General features: G+C 40.9%; 1 protein-coding gene across 1 annotated transcript in view; it reads left to right on the top strand.

Moving 5' to 3' along the window:
* Positions 1 to 1,848: 1,848 nt before the first annotated feature.
* The window catches only part of CRACD (capping protein inhibiting regulator of actin dynamics), a 77,581-nt gene continuing 65,959 nt past the window's right edge, over positions 1,849 to 13,470 (top strand). The window contains exon 1 of the mRNA XM_088524691.1: positions 1,849 to 2,009. The gene's annotated coding sequence lies outside the window, so the exon portion shown is untranslated. The remainder of the gene's footprint in view (positions 2,010 to 13,470) is intronic.

Below are 13,470 nucleotides of genomic sequence, written 5' to 3'. Positions count from 1 at the left end.
TGAATTGTAAGAATGTGCTTTGTTAGCGCAGGTGCTGAGCGGCTTGAAAACAGTGTGAAACGTTCCCTGTGCTCTGCTCAGGGGAAGGGCACGGAGGGCGAGCCCGTAGCCATGTGCGTCACTTAACTGGGGCGTGCTTAGTGGGAAAATCTACCTCACTGGGGTATCTTCCAGAGGAACCTGGGACTGAATGGGAATGACTGCTGCTCACGTGGGACACTGTGAAGAAAAAATCATCCAAATAGGAGGTGCATTTGAGTAGGGATTTGTACTGAACAATAGTTAACTGTATAAATAGATATGAAATTTCTTAAATGTAGAAGTTGGCAAATAAAGATTGTGCCCCTTGAGGTTCTGCACTAAAAATAACCTAGGCTTGTATCGTAGGTATCCTAAACTGATAGTGGCCATCAACTAAATAAATACCAAATTCTCTCTATTTCCTCTGCCTTTTTGGCCAGCATTATTTTGCTCACGAAACACATGGTTTCAGTCAAGCAACAATCATTGCATCTCCAGAAATGTGATGTTTTGGTCCTGCTGGCTGGGCCTTAGACTGCCTCCATCGTTTACCCCACTTCTCCCTCGGTGGAAGTTTCAATTCAGTTCAGTAGCAACAACCCCCAAATCCAGTTAACCTACATAGATGACAGGACAAGCATTCTTTTAACTCTTGTGTTGGGCGCCTGTTCAATGTGACACATCCAACCTATTTATATTTGTCTCAAGATGCGCTTTAAATATGTATTTATCTGAGTGACAGGTTCATTTTCCACCTCCTTTTGTTCCAAACTGTTTTGTGTTACTTGTGTTGAATACCAAGTCTCTTTAGTATATTATATTTTTCCCCAAAGCACCGCTGTGTCTGCACATCATGGGGAATGTGATTCTCTGGACCTCATCCTCATTGGAAGATACAGAGTTTTATCCTCTTTGAGATATTGCCTGCTTTCCGCCCTCCCCCTGCCCCCATTATCATACTTTGTTTTAATCCAGTGAGGCCTGGACTTCCAGGAATTAGAGAAGGGCCTCCCTATGCAGGCTGGCACAGGAGGTTTCTTCAGGAAGGCAGACAGGCGGCCGCGGCGCGGAGGCTGAGCGCTCGGGGAGCAGGGCAGCGAACAGTCCCGCGTGTGGTGGTGCTGCCCAGAGGGCTGTGCTGCTCCCGCGCCCTGGGGAGTGTTGCCCGCGTTTGTGATGCCGGTTGAAATCCAGCTGCACTAGTAAAGAGATGAAAGACTAGAGGGCTGCTCTGCTTTTCCACGAAGAGGTTGATTGATGACTTGTTGTGCGATATTGAGGAGGAATTTAGGAGGAAAGGCTGTGTTCTGCCACCTTGGACTGGATGCAGATGTGACTTTCTGCTTCCTTCAGGCAAGGGCTGCTGTCCATGCCAAGTGCTGCCAGAAATGGGTTTTCACAGGGGCTGTGTATTTTACAATGACACCTGGGTGGTGCTGGGGGTATGTGCTGGGCTGAGGCTGCTGCCAGCCCCTCATGCAAAGGCTACCCCCTATATTGTGAATATTTGCAGAGAAGGAAGACAAGTGAATTGCAGTCTGAGGGGTAACAAGAAACAGCTTGTTACACAAAATGGACATAGGCAGTTGTTTCTGGTCATTGGTGTTTTACATCATTGAGGCAAAGATACCACTATGCTAAAATGTGATGTATTTACTGTCCATTTAAATATTACTGTCTGGTTGGTGGCTTTCTTAATGTCTCGTGGTTCAAAAAGACGTAGTTGGGCTTCAAAAATTAATTCCTGTGTGAGGTTTTTAGGATTTCTTCAGTGGTTAGACTGGATAATCATAATGTCCTATTTTCACCTTACTCCTAAACAGTGTGGGTCCTCTGCTGAATGCAGATTTGTTGGCACTTGCTGAGAGGACAGAATTTCTTCAGCTGGACTGGACTTTCAAGAAGTTTTGGACCGGGAGAAGGGCCTAGGAAAAGATACTCTGGCCCTTCACAAAGAAAAGGAAAAAGGCAACATCTGCTCCTCAAAAGTAAGCGTTATTTTTTATGTATCTGTGTGCTTGTGAATAGCATTTGATCTCTCTGATTAAGGGTGAGAATTTTTAAAATAATCAAGTCTCTGTATTTTAAAGGGTGATATTTGATGGTATTTGTCTTATTTTCAGGGATCATCTGGTAAAACAGTTTCTCCCTTGCTATGGTAGAAATGACAAACAGGTTCCTAATTAGAGCTTAAATTGCAAAGTTGGAGAGTGTTTAAAATACATATATATATATATATATATATATATATATACACAAAGAAACAAAAATGCCATCTTCACAAACCTCTCTTTAGTATAATATATATATGCTGGTAAGCAATCTTTAAAAAGCTGAATTAAATTTACAATATTTACAGTGCTGTTCAGAGAGTTGGCTCTAAAGGTAAAGGTTCGTTCCATGCATGGAAGCCTGATAGTTCTGAGTGCTGAGGAGACTGCAGGAGGTTACGTTGAGTTTGGAGAGATCGCATCTCGCAAGAGTTGAATAGTCAGAGCCTCCGGTTCTCCAATTTAAAAAACTAACAAACAACAACAACAAAAAACGGTTTCCAAAATGTTAAAGCCCCTTCCGTTCTCTTACAACTGAAGTTAACGTACTTTTGTGGGAGTTGTTGAGGGAGAAGGATAAGAAACGTGGTGAATCTTATTATGATGAGAGTAGAGGTTAATGCAGGGAGCTGGAGAGTCTAATAATAATATATGAAGTCAACATAAGTTAACAATAGTATATGAAGTCCTGTAAGAAATCTAAGCTGCGGGTATATTGACAACTCTACTCACTTTAAATTTACATATCAAATTTTACCCTTCCAGGAAAAAAAGAAGTCACAGCAGGATGTCTGAGCTATTCCCAAGCCTTCCTTCATAACTATAAGGAACATTTAAAAAGGCTTAGGCTGAAGCGTTGGGGGTTGGAGGAGATGGTCTCCATAGGAGTCTTCAAACCTCAGCTGTTCTGGGATAGTTTCAAGGGGATGGATTTTAAAAAGGACATCAAGTGCTCTAAAAAGTTGCCCTGACACAAATTCAAGTTCTGCCCTGTTAGGTGACAGTCCTGGGGAGAGAGCTGGACATGAGAGCGCGTCTTTTATTCTGCTCCTGACCAATTCCTTCTAATTAAGAGGAGATGGGCAGTCTCACAAACTGAGCATAGGCCTTATTTTCGTTGACAGAAGTGCAGGGGACCTCAGTAGGTTGATTGCAGAAGAGATACAGAGACTGAACTCTGAATTGAGGGGAAAAAGGTGTTTGTGCCCATCAGTAAATTGCTTACATAAAGGGAGCTGTTAGGTAAAGGTTATTCTCTTCAGCACTGAAGTCAGAAACCTAAAAGCAGGCATAAAATTATATGATTTGGTTTCTTTTGGATGTTCTGGAACCTCTAAAAATATCTGATGTTTTTAATTTTTTTAGGAAAGCATGACTGTCAGAGAGTATTTTCCTTCTCTGAACGAATGTGGGTGTATGTGAATATGTAATGCAATTAATTACCCAAAGTGGATGACATTCTTTTTCTAGATGGTGCTGAAATAGAAGTCAATAATCCCTCTAAAATAGCTCAAATTTCTGGTCTTCAAACAAATGAAGAATAATATAGCTTTGGTAGGTGATGACTATATTTCTTGGCCCCACAAGCTTGAAATCACTTTCTTATAAGTGCAGAAAACAGCAGAATTTTGTCAGGAATGATGTGTATTAGTTTGGCACTGAGCTGCAAGAGATGTAGAGAGTCTCATTTTGCCTCTCTGTTCGCTCTTTCAGGGAAAAAGTTCTCCTTAGGTTTGCTGGGGGTTGTTTCTGTTTTTTCTTTTGTAATGTAAGCCTAAGCTGCTTGTTACTTTTGCATGAAAGAGAAGCAGTGACTCCAGTTGCTGAGCTCTCCTGTCCCAGTGGGATTCACTGGTTGTAAAGGTGCATTGTGAGGCAGGGGGCAAACTGAGGTCTGCTGAGTTTGTTGCTTTGCGCTTGATGCCGGAGGGAGTAATGAAGAAGGGGCTGAAGATCATGTTCCTGAACTCCTCTGGGAACACAAGAGTATGGAAGAGTATGGAAGTCTAAAGTAATTTCTGAGGCCCAGAGCAAAATTAAATGATGAACTTTCTAAAATGCAATCAATACGTATGTGCACAGGATGAATTTAGTATCGTGCAGGTGTAACTATGCAGGTGTAGTGGACAAGCGTAGAAGGACTTTTCTTGCTGTTCAGGAATGCATTTGGCTGTCACATAAAGAGAAATGCCAGCCTTTTGTTTTACTGCAGGACTGACATTATGATGCACCACTTTGTCAGCACTGGATGTTTGCAGAAAAAAAAAGGCACATTTTTATACACAGTAGCTAAGAATACAGCCAGGGAATGTCTATCCTTGCATTTTCAGGCTATTTTTTCACTTTTCACAAGTATTCAGTATATGAGTTAGGTGCTGCTATGCAGGAGTAATTTGGGTTTCAACATGTGTGGCATTCTAGTTTGTTTAGGTTTTAACTTTAAGTTCCCTTAAGTTCCCTGCTTTGAGGAGCAGTTATGCTGTGTCTTGCTCTCACAAACTTAGCACATTCTGCCGTTAAAACTGATCAGCTTTTTCCTTCCACATATTTTGCCGTTATGTAGATTGGGAGGGTGGAGTTCTCCACCCCTGCCAAAGCTGGTCCGTACCTATTGGTTTGTGTGGAAACACTGCCCATCATCTTAAGTAACTTTTCTCTTAGGCTGTTTGTTTCCTTGATGCATTTCCATAGATATTTCCATCCCTCCTGCTCTTTGCTTTAGTTTTACGAGACTGATGTCTGGCAGTTCCGTGCTGTCGTCGCACTGCGAGGTGCCGAGCAGCTCCATGCGCAGAGGTCGCGGCTGGCACAGGTGAACGTTGCCCTCCCCACCTGGTGTTTCTGCCCCGGGGCAGCTCTGCTGTGGACATGCCCTGTCAGCTGGGGTTAACTCTGGGGCTCTTAATCCACTGTACAATAAGGCCTTAATTTTCCCTTCTCCTGATTGTTCTACCTCACCTTTGCGTGTGCATCCATCTAAAGTATATTCTCTGACCACACGAAGTACAGCAGCATGAAGACATACATTCTCCTGAAAATGGTTAGGCCACTAAAATGAGCAGTAGGTTTGTGTTTGCTACATTACCTTTTATTGATTAATTGCCATGCTTGATTATGCCACGGTTAGTAATTCCTCTCTGCAATTTAAGGATTAGTGGCCAGACTAAAATTTGGTGAGTGACTGTGGGCTGCCGCCAGCCTGAGTGAATGACGGAGCACTGACTGTGGTGAGCACAGAGGGTTTAAGCTGTCGCATGGGCTGGCGATAGCAAAGTTTCTAGATGAAATCCAGCCCGACCTTGCTACTCCTGATGACGTATGTAAGCAGAACATCTCTAACCAGCACAAGATCACTCTGTTCCCTTCCAAAACAACGACTTATGTTGCTTGTGTGCTGCCACCCACTAAAAGAATCTGTTTCTTTTTTCTTTTTTTTTCTCATCTAAAGTACTGTCTGCCACTTGAGAAAATGCCCAGTCAATGTCTGTTTCAACTCAGATTATCAATTGAAACTATTTTAACTAGGAGGAGGGCATGTTAGAGAAAGAGAGGAAAGAGAGAAGTTTTATGTGGGGGGGTTATTTCAGTCTCAATCTGTGGATCCCAGTTTTAACTTTGTTTCTTTTAATGAGCGAAATCCCAGACCATCAAGTCTCCCACAGCTTGAGGTGTTCAGACTCTGCCTTTGATAGATGTAGCTGAATAGCTGAAAAATTCCTGGATTTCATTCATTTGAGCCATAGATGAGATATTCTAGCTGCAAGCTATTTAGGATTCCAAGATGAAAGTGCTTTCAAAGGATTGTTCATGTAAGCTTTGGGTTCAGCTTCCTTTGCTTTACAGAGATCACAGGGAATGTGCAGAATTTATTCAAAATGTCATGGCTCCATGCTTAAGAGGACAAAAGAGATTAGAACTGGACACATGAAAAACAAATAGAGCATAACTATTTTTTATATCCTGCATAACTATCTTTCTGATTGTAGAATGGCTTAGCTTGTTTTACGTTTTTATTGGGTTCTCCTATTGCAGCTTGGCCAGCTGTGGCATTGCAAGCCTGGGCACGTGGATAGCCCAGAAAAGCCAGAATTCCTTGTTCGGAATCATTTGCACGATTGTTTTATGTAGCAAACCATGGATCTGTCTTGTCACAGTTATATGCTTTTATACTAAAAATACTACTAGATATGTTTTTTAAGGGATTTTAGAAAATGATAGAGCCACAATTTAATGTTTCAAGCTATTATTGTTGAGTGCTAGATAATGTTTCTTTTAGTGCCTAGTAAGCTATGATGAGGCAAGTTGGGTGCATATCGTATTTCATGTGGTTTATGCAGAGGAAAATTAGTAGTATTATCAAATAATAGCTGTAAAAGCCTTGAGTATTCAGATATGCTTAAAACAAAAAAACAAAACATTCTGCTGTTCTGACTTTTGAGAAAAGTTTAGTATTGCTGAACATCCTTTACGTACTCTGTTACCCTTTGCTTGCTGACAGCAGCTTTCTTGGCCACAGACATCACCAGAAGGCTCTTGCCCAGGGACCGATGGTCAGGGCCATAGTCTGTCTTAACAAAAAGAGAAGTTAATAAGTGACTCAAGTCAAGAACATGTACTCGAGTGCAGCTGTTTCCTGTGTTGGGGTTGGTGTATGAGCAGTATAGTATGCTAACATTTTTAGGGTCCCTAAAACATATTGCTATCCTTACTGTTGGCTGAAGGGGAAGGTAGTTTTAAAAGGTAACTAGTCGAGTGGATCAGTGGTTTGTCTGGAGCAGGGCAGTAGGTTTAGCAGTATGAATTCACAGCCTGGCAAACTTGTTAACACAAATGTGATACTAAATGCTGCACCTGGATGAAGAATGTTACTATATGTTTTAAGTGGTATAATGGAACTGTTAGTGATAAGTATTTCATTTTTATTTGTACGATGGCCTGGGAGAATTGCTTTTTACTGGCTCCATGTAACGGATTTGGTTTCACCTAAGAGCAAGTCTTCAATCTTTAGTGATAGTTAATATATCAGAGGAAAATATTGATGCTCCTAGAAATGTTTTACTGCCGAAATGTCTAGACAAAAGATAATTATTAACCTACTTAAAGCCCTAAGGACACCTGAGATGACAGACTGCATTTTAGCACTCTCTTAACTTCTAATGTAGAAAGGCCAAAGGTTTGTTCATCTGACTCTGTCCTGGTAGCAGACGTTTCAGACCCCATAGGGTGTCTGGAATATTGAGAGAGGAAATAGCAGGTGGAAACCTGTGCCCATGCCCAGCAACTCTAATCCTCTCTAATTAAAGCCAGTAGCTAACTTGTAGTTAGCTGTATGTCAGCATTTTTTTCCTTTTTTTTTTTTTTTTTTGAATTGAATTGCATAGTATCACTGTGATAAATTTCCCCAAAGTTTGTGAGCTTATATAAGTTTTGGGAAGGAGCCTAAACTCCCCTAATGTATAACTATTTGGAACTAGAAGCCGCTGAGCTTTGCTCTTTGCGCTGCCGTCTTGTTGTCCTGCCTCTCTCATGAAATGCACGCGGCCCGTGCTGGTCCTTGGTGTCCTGCGTCATGCTGCCGCTCGGCCTCTCCTCACAGCTCTCACGCCACAGGAGGAGCCTGTCGCCCAGCTGAGCAGCTCAGAGAGGCAGGATCAGTCTCTGGGATTCTCACTGACAATTTCTGGCTGCAGATTTGGCATTCTGCCTCCAGTTGTTAGGAAATCTGCATGGAATCACTTCCGTTAAAATACATGTGGAGAGCCTAGCTGTAAGAGTCCTGGGATATTATTGTGGCTTGGGTATTTGTGGTTTTCCCTTCTCTTGTGCTTCCTTTGCAGCACATGTTCCCCATGGGAAGCTCTTTTCATGTTAGAGAGATTATTTCTTGTAGAAGGCAGTGCTTATTTGTCCAACTCGCAGTATTAGCCGCTCTCTGGTACTACCGAGAAAGCCCAGGCTCCCGGAGCACCACACTGTGCTGCTGAGGCTCACGGGTCACACTTTTCCCTGCGGGAAGGCACCGTGCCCTGACAGGGGCCCTGCAGTTTCTGTTTGAAGATAGCGCTTCATCCTGGAGCGCTATCCTGGGCAGGTGCCTGCTCATCCGCGGTGCATTGTCCAACACATGGACAAAGGCGCTGCCTTTTGCAGCACTTGCCCATGTTAGGCCATGGGATCTGGGGGTGATTCTCGGCTGTGACTGATTTACAGGAAGCACACAAGTCCCTTGTAATATCTCTGTGTTTCGCTAGTCCTTTGAGCTCTGCAGAAGCTGGAAGGCAGCTGGACACTCTGTACATCTGACACAGGAAAAGAGTCATCTCAGCACAGAGATGTTTTTGTGTTACATTTTCTACAGTGTTACTGGAGGTGATGAAATGAACATCTCATTCTTGCCAGAATTTTGCAGTATCAGTAGTGAAGATAGGACAATTTATGTCAATTGTAGAAAAAAAAGCTGACTTTTGTATCAGAAGCAAGCTGGGCAGTAAACTATAAATACTATGCTGCTTACTTGCTTTTTCCCTTTAATAATTTCCTTTACAGGACACCAGTAATTTGTCAGGTGTTTGACACACAATGTGGAAGCAGATGTTAACTTACCAGGAGTCTAAAGGTCCTCTTTATCTGATCTAGCTCTCTGCAAATCCCTTCTGGAAATGGCACAACCTACGCGGCATCACAGAGAGAAAGTCAGGCTGGGAGTTCTTGTGCGAGCAGATGGCTCAGTGGGCTGCATTTCATTCGTAGGCGTGCAGCTCATGTGAGCATGAAGTATTTATTTTACTTCAGAAGCTCTTCTTGTTTAAAGATTCTTACATAGGTATTGCTTTTAAGTGCTGCAGCTTCTATAACGTTTCCCATAATGAAATCAAACATACACGTGCCAAGTGTTTACCATCTGAGTACCAAATCTTCACTTGGGTTTGCGCTTGGGGATTGCTCAAAGTGCTGTTTCCAGTCATAGCTATGTGACAATACAAAGTGACTGAAGTGCTTTGCTGCTGGCCCTCATAAGGAGCATTGATAGTATCTCCTGCCTGGTCAGCTGAACTTGTAACTTCTAGAACTGGTCAGTGGAAACTCTTGAGAAATCTTTTATTTAAAGAATTTAATTACACCTACATAGAACTGAAAATAAGTCAAAGTTAAAGCACTCAGAAAAATAATGGAATGGTAGGTATTTTAGCAACAGTAAATGATTTAGAAAAGATTTGCTCACAAAGCACAAGCAAGTTCATCTAAACAAGTTAGATGCAGGCATTTTTAACCGATGTGCTTGTCTTTTCCCTTGACCTTCTCTCCCACCAGTCTCTGTGAATTAGCAATAAAGATCAAAGTTTGAGTTTGGCAATAGCAAAACAAAAGCAAGGACCCCAGACATGTTCAGAATTTCATAGATTTGCAATTCTAAACCCTACTTGCTGCTAGGATACAAATTCCTGAACATAACTGCATCAGAATTAAAATCCTGTACAAAGCTACAATCATTTGGAAATAATTTTTCTTTTTGAATAGAGGTGATAACTCCGTCCTTTGCACTTTCAAATCATGGAGGTATTCAGACAAAAAAAAGAAGCTTTGCAGCAAAATGAACTCAAGCTAAATTTTTCTGGCTGCTATACTCTTTGGAAAAACACAGGCTACTTTTGGAGAATATTCAACTGTTCTCTTTGTGCATTTGATCGATATAATCCCCCAGTGACTAGTCTCCAAGAGCAAGGAAGTTTTCTAATGCGTTTCTTCAGCATTCTGTCTCCATTAATATTCCCATGTCAAGAGAAGATGTTCCATACAACCAGGAGGCTGCAATTTGCAAATTAAAGACACCTAAGGGAGTAACTTCTTATTCTGTTAGAAGATGTAGCCATTTAGCTTGCATGTGTGAGCTTTTGGGATGCTTTCTGTACGTCCCTTGTGTCAGCTTAGAAAATACATGAGGGATTTTGTAGGTTTTGTTAAGCAACACGCAGTGATCAAATGTCTTTTTAAACTAACCAGACATATGTATGGATTTTTCATATTTTCTGACTCAGACTGGTGCAATGGACTTGTTCAACCCAGCCACTTCCTGAGCTCTGAATGTACTGAAATCTGTGCCTACATATTTGCATTTCTTCTCTTTTGATTTGGGTAAAGTTATTAATGAAAAATCTTACAGCCTTGTAGATTGTATCCAGACCCTGTTATTAGGAGGAGGTCTCTGTCTTGTTTTAATCAGTGAGCACAGTGGAAGGTCCAGCTGTTGGAAGGGCAGGGATTTGTTCCCTTGGGATGTCTGTTAGTGGAGCTTCTGCCATTTCACGATTTTTCTTCAAATCGGCAGTCTGACTTATTTCAGATTTAACATAAATATATATATTATATCTTAAATATATGTATGTAAATGTGTATATATATATTTAATATATATGTTGCATTTCACCTTTGTTTGTGCCTTCATGTGTTTTGTTTGTTTTGAGTTAATTTTTCCTTCTTTCTTTCTTTATTTTTGGCCCTGTTTCATGGTGATGGTGTATTTGCTGAAAGGTGGCAGACTTGCTTGCTGGGAGGAGCAGCATGCAGGGTGACCCATGCGGTCATCTAACGTGGTACTAAAAAAAAAAAAAAAAAAAAAAAAAAAAAAGACTTGCATCTGATGTTCATCATAAAATAATGTACGAGATGTCCTGTATGCAGGGAGGACCATGCTGCTGCTGCTTCTACCATGTTCATTTTGTGAAAAATCTTTCAGCCCTCCAGACCTGACATTTCAATTTTTTTTATGGCCACTAATAACAAAGATTGTCATAACTGACTGAACAGACAGTCCCTAATAATATGGAAAATTAATGTTGTGCAAGAATGATAGAAAATGAAGACTGATACTGTCATCTTGGGCAGAAAGAAGTGTGAGGATTGTGGTTAGACTACGCAAATGGAGAATGACTCTCCTACCTATAACTGACAAGGATTAACTGCTTCTGTTTAAACCAAGCCAATGTAGTCTAGCTGCAGTTTTACACAATGTAGCACAACTAAGCGACTGTAAAGAAAGTTAGTGCAAAAAATAGATAAGAAAGGACCCAATCTTGTAGTCTTATAGTATATGTCAATAGTAATAAAATATACATATATAGCTTTTGTGAACTAAATCCTCCTTTTATACATATACATATACATATATATATATATATATGTGCACATATATATATTATAATGAGAAAATATCTAAATGGAAGCACATGGAAGGCCACGTTTTTCAGTTATCTTGTTGACACTGTATATCTTTTCCTTATGGTATCTGTGTTGCTATTGAAAATAATCAGCTGACTCAGCAGTATTCATGCAGGTTCTGTTTTTTCAAACAAATGAACTTTTCTCTCTGTCTGTTGTTATTGTTTTGAGAATTTCCTTTTTTTTAGCATAGGGAGTTGTTTTTTAATGTCAAATGAAAATGCGCTAATCAAAGATTCGAAATTGCCCTTGTCTCAGATGTCTGTGATAGAACATCTTTTTAGATTCGCAACCAAAATCAAACATAGAACAAGCTGAAAATTTGCAAATTGCGTTTTCATGAACAATTTCCAAAAATTGTATTCTGAGTTCTTGGCAGCAATACTCTAGGGCCAATATTTTTGGTAGTATTTTGGTAGTTCTTGAAAGTCTAGAATTCAGAAATCTTAGAATAGCTTCTGAGACATTTTATTTTATAAATAGCTCTGCTGAAAAGAACACATTCCCAGTTTTGGCTCAGTGACTCATCTGCTTGCAGTGAGGTGTCAGCGTAGGTATTCTATTTGCTCACCTGTTTTCCTTAATGTTTGCTTTTGTTGGTGTGTGTGTGTGTATTAAATGTACAAACCGCATGTGCGCACACCTACACACACAGAGCATGACTGATACTCAGTTCTCCATAGTTTTGACTCCTTGCTCATTCTCTAATCAACCCTTCCAACTTTTTATTTCCTATAGAGATGTCTTAAGTCTGTGTCAGCCGGACTTCTTAACTCCTAGTACCATAGCAAGAATTTGGGTGTTCCCATACCACTGATAAATGTGCTGGATAAATGACCAACTTACTGCTAGGCAATATACCAAATTACTGAAATAAGAAAATGCTGGAAATTATTGCAATGATTTTTATTTTTCAACATAACAAAACACTACTATCACAGATACCAAACTGTTGAACGTTTTTCTAAATGTGTGGAAAAAGTACCTGGTAGTTGGGTCCTTCATATGCCCAGTATCACTTTAATTTTAGATATACTTACCTAGAGAAAAGAATAATCTCTGTATTGCTCTGAGGAAAGAGATAAACTAAAGATTAAAAAAAAACAGATCAGGGCACTGAAAGTGTCATTATAGAGACACTGGATCTCTGAATTTAAAATGACACAATTAAAAATCAATCTACACTTGGAATATTTCCTTGATAGTGGAGACTCTTCTGTCCTTCAAGAAGAAGCTTTTCAAAACTGGCAAGGCTTGGGTTGTCTCATGATAGATTTATGTTATAGGTTAATTATACATAAGTCTCCCAGGGCAATTCCTAAGCAAAGTCCCAGTTTGCAAAGAATGTCCTACTTTGTGTGGCACGTCACATCGTGCAAAGTGTGACTCAACTCTGCGACGGTGGAGCCTGAGCGCTGTTTTCTGAGGTCTCTGAACAGCTTCAGGAGATGCTGCTGCTGCAGAGGAGCTGGGCCGGCTGCAGCTTCTTTCTCATGTTGTGGGAAGTGCAAGGCAGGGGACGAGTGTCCAAAGGAAACGTCAGGACAGCGGCCTTTGTCCCATCTTCCCGGGTGTGTTCCCTTCATCTCCCTTTGGGACATGCTCCTTGAAATACTTTTCTTTCAAATTTCTGCCCTTTTGCCCGCTATAGGCATCCTGTCACTGAGAGAAAGCAGTGAAGACTTAAATGCTTCTACTATTTACAGTTGACAAATATTTATCTTCTCTCTGACTGGCAAAGATGCCCTTTTCAGGTTGGTAGGGGGGACATATGAGAAGTATAGCACTGATCAATAGGCTTGTCAGACAGTAATTTGCTGTTTGTTTTGTTGTTGTTGTTTTTATTGTTTATTTATTTATTTTTGCTGCAATAGCAGCAGTTCCAAAAATATCTTGAAAACTTCTCAAACTTAGGGAAAGCCGTAATGCTTTATTGGAAGAACATACAGTCCTCATAATTAGAGCAATAGTAGCTTAGAAAAAATAGAAATAATGTAGGAAGACCTCCTAATCTAAACTACTGTGGAGAGAGAAAATGCAGAAGTCTGAAAATACCCTCTGGGGTGAGAGCTTAGCGAACCGCACTGCGGCGGGTGAAGGCAGGCAGCGCTGCCGCCTGTGCGCTGCTCTCCCGCCTGCGCTGCTTCCACGCGCTGTGTTTTTATCGCGTCTGCCACATCAG

This window comes from Tinamus guttatus, unplaced genomic scaffold (genome assembly GCF_059628265.1).
Source record: "Tinamus guttatus ecotype Peru unplaced genomic scaffold, ASM5962826v1 Tinamus_guttatus_pri_ptg000213l, whole genome shotgun sequence".
Taxonomy (NCBI): domain Eukaryota; kingdom Metazoa; phylum Chordata; class Aves; order Tinamiformes; family Tinamidae; genus Tinamus; species Tinamus guttatus.
The sequence above is the reverse complement of the archived record's forward strand: the minus strand, read 5'-3'. Positions and strand labels throughout refer to the sequence as shown.